Genomic DNA, 2,799 nt, shown 5'->3' with positions numbered 1-2,799 from the left:
AGGGGTCAGGAGCAACAGAGAGGTGAGAACCCCATGGGTGTGGCTGCTGTGGGGGAAGCATCGGGCAGGAGAATCTAGGAACTGGAGTGTATTTGGGGCTCCCTGAGTCAGGGCACAGCATGGAGCTTCATCCAAAACAGAGCTAGTGTAGAAAGTCAGTTCTGAGGTGACATCAGCTGTCACTCCTGCACCCAGCATCCACACCGCTTCAAGAAAATCCTCACCAGTACCCTCCTGCCACCCGGGACTCCAGTTCCCCAACTTCGTCAGGAAGCATACTAGAGTACCAGGTCCGCCTAGACTGCAGCCTCTTTTTCGGGGTCCTGAGCACCCCTGCTCCTGACATGCAGTACAGGCACACACACTCCAGCCCTGGTTCAGAGTCTTCGGCCTCCAGGGTGGAAAGGCGCTAATAGAGCACTTCTGCCATCCCGCCTGTACTGGCAGAGTCCATATCCCAGGACCCTCTCTATCAGCCTCCCCTTCCTTCCCATTGACTTTTGCACCTGCCAATTCTTCTCCACCGTCCCCCTCTCCCCAAACTCGGCAAACCTGCCTTTCTCCAATTCATCTCCTGTTTTTCCTTTCCTCTTTCACCTTCTTTCTGCCTCCTCCCAAATTCCACATTTTGTGCGTCAAATCTGTGGCACCCTCAAAAATATTGATCGCATCCCCGGGATTCCGCAGCAGCTGTACTTTTGAAAGGAGGAACAGAGGGGAGCAGCGCATGGGACCTCCAGAGCCAGAGAATCGGGCTCAGGGCGCCCCGAAGCGACACTTCTCTGCACCAGCGCCCGAGCTGCGCGAGCCCACGCGACATCTGTCGCCCGCGCTCCCGGCTCACACCCTCCTCACCCCCGCAGCTCCCCGGGCGCTGCCACCCCCCACGCTCCGGCTGCCGCCTCTCCCTGCGGCACAGCGCCAGCTTTCCAAGGTGTCTGCTCGCCCGCAGGGCAGGGCTGGGATCAGTGCGTTGTCTCCGGGTCTCTAGTTACCTCATCTGTGATCTTCACCTCTGGACCTATCTCTCGGAGGTCAACCTAGTTGCCCCCGCACCAACCCCACTCCCGTTCTCTGAAGCTTCCCAACTCAAAAACCTAGGAAGACGACCCTGACACTTCTACTCCCCAAAACTAGCCTAGCACAACGCCTGGAACACAAGGAATGCTCACAGGTCCCCCTCCCAAGGACACACCTACAGCCTCCTGACACCAAACGTGAGATGCTCAGCACCCTGTGACCACCCGGAGTACACAGCAGGCTCCCACACCTCACACCGCTTCTACTGGAGGTGACAGGAGGCCAAGCTCTAAACCGCGACACCTCGCGGTAAAAGGAGCAACAAAGTTACCGGGGAGATGGGACGCTGAAGCGCGCTTGCTTTGGAGATCCAGGACTATGACCCAGCCAGTGAGAAACTTCCACGGGGTGGGGCGAGGGGGCTCGTCGCAGAGAATGGGGATTCACAAACTGTAAACATGACATTTGAGGAGAAGGGAGTTAAGAGCGGAGATACGGAGACCTGGTCAAGCCTGGAATGGCTGGTGGCTTGGCTGGGACTTGGGACTCTACAATTAGAGATGCATAATTAGGGGGAGGCTTTTAGCTCTGTCCAGAGTGATTCCACTGCACGTGTTTACTGGGGCTGGTAACGATGGCGGTGGCTTTAGTCCTTCTAAGGCCACTGTGCTGGGGAGGAGAGGGGAGGGGAGAGGGAGAGAGAATAGAGAGGAAGAGGAATGAGAGGGGAGAGTGAAGACACAACAGAGCGGGAGAGAGAAGAGAGAGGGAGGGAAAGTGTGTTGTGAAGAGGGAGCGGACAGAGAAAGAGAGAGGGGGAGAAGAGAGTAAAGAGACAACAGAGGAGGGAAGAGAGGAGAGGGAAAACATTCAAGAAAGAGAAGACAGGATAGAGTGGGAAGAGAAAGGAGATAGATTTGCTAGAGAGAAATGGGAAAGAGTGAAGCCAGAGAGGAAGGAGAGAGAGAGAGAGAGAGAGAGAGAGAGAGAGAGAGAGAGAGAGAGAGAGAGAGAGAGAGAGGAGAAAAGAGGGGGAGGGGAAGGGGGTGGGAAGTGGCGCGAAGCAGACGTTCAGGGTCTGGGCTGAAAGGGACAGGACAAGTGAGGAGAAGGAGGCCCGGTCCACTGCTCCCAGCGGTGGCGCCCTGGTTCCCGCCATCGCGCTCGCTCTCCTGCCGGCTCCCCGGCTCGCCCGCTCGCCCGCGTACCTGTTGCTCGGTCCGGGCTGGGTCTCGGCTCCGGTCCCCCAAACCAAGAAGGCCCCGCGCGCGCAGCCTACGCGCTCCGCCTGCCGAGCAGCCAGGCCGCCAGCGCCGCCACCTGCGCGGCGCGCACAGCCAGGGCCAGCGGCGCGGAGTGCGGGCAGCAGCGCAGGCAGCGGGTCCCGGGCCGCGCGCGGCGCCGCATGGCGCGTCGGTGCAGCTCGTCGCCCAGCGCCTGCAGCCTCAACGCGGTCACCTGTGCCGCCGCCCAGCGCAGCCCGGGGCGAGTGTCGCTGCAACCGCACACGGCCGGAGGCCCGTGGCCGCGATGCCGGGGACACGGGCACATGGCGTGTGGAGGAGCCTCCCTGGACCCCAAGTTTCGCCCTGCGCCGCGCGTTTGTTGTGCTGACGGCGCTATTATTAATTAAAGTGTCACATGGTGGAGGGGGCGGGGAGGGCGCGGGGAGGGGGTTACATCATCCGCCGGGGGGGGGGTGTGCAGGAGAAGAAGCTGAGAGGTAACTTTTAACCCTCGCGACGCCGGCAGTGCGGGAACAGGCGGGGACGCGGGGCT

The 2,799-nt window shown here is 60.5% G+C and overlaps 1 pseudogene; it reads right to left on the bottom strand.

The window, feature by feature from the left end:
• Positions 1–2,295: 2,295 nt before the first annotated feature.
• On the bottom strand, positions 2,296–2,571 carry LOC113835491 (annotated as a pseudogene).
• Positions 2,572–2,799: the final 228 nt, after the last annotated feature.

The sequence above is a fragment of the Cricetulus griseus genome, chromosome 4 (genome assembly GCF_003668045.3).
Source record: "Cricetulus griseus strain 17A/GY chromosome 4, alternate assembly CriGri-PICRH-1.0, whole genome shotgun sequence".
Classification (NCBI taxonomy): domain Eukaryota; kingdom Metazoa; phylum Chordata; class Mammalia; order Rodentia; family Cricetidae; genus Cricetulus; species Cricetulus griseus.
The sequence above is the reverse complement of the archived record's forward strand: the minus strand, read 5'-3'. Positions and strand labels throughout refer to the sequence as shown.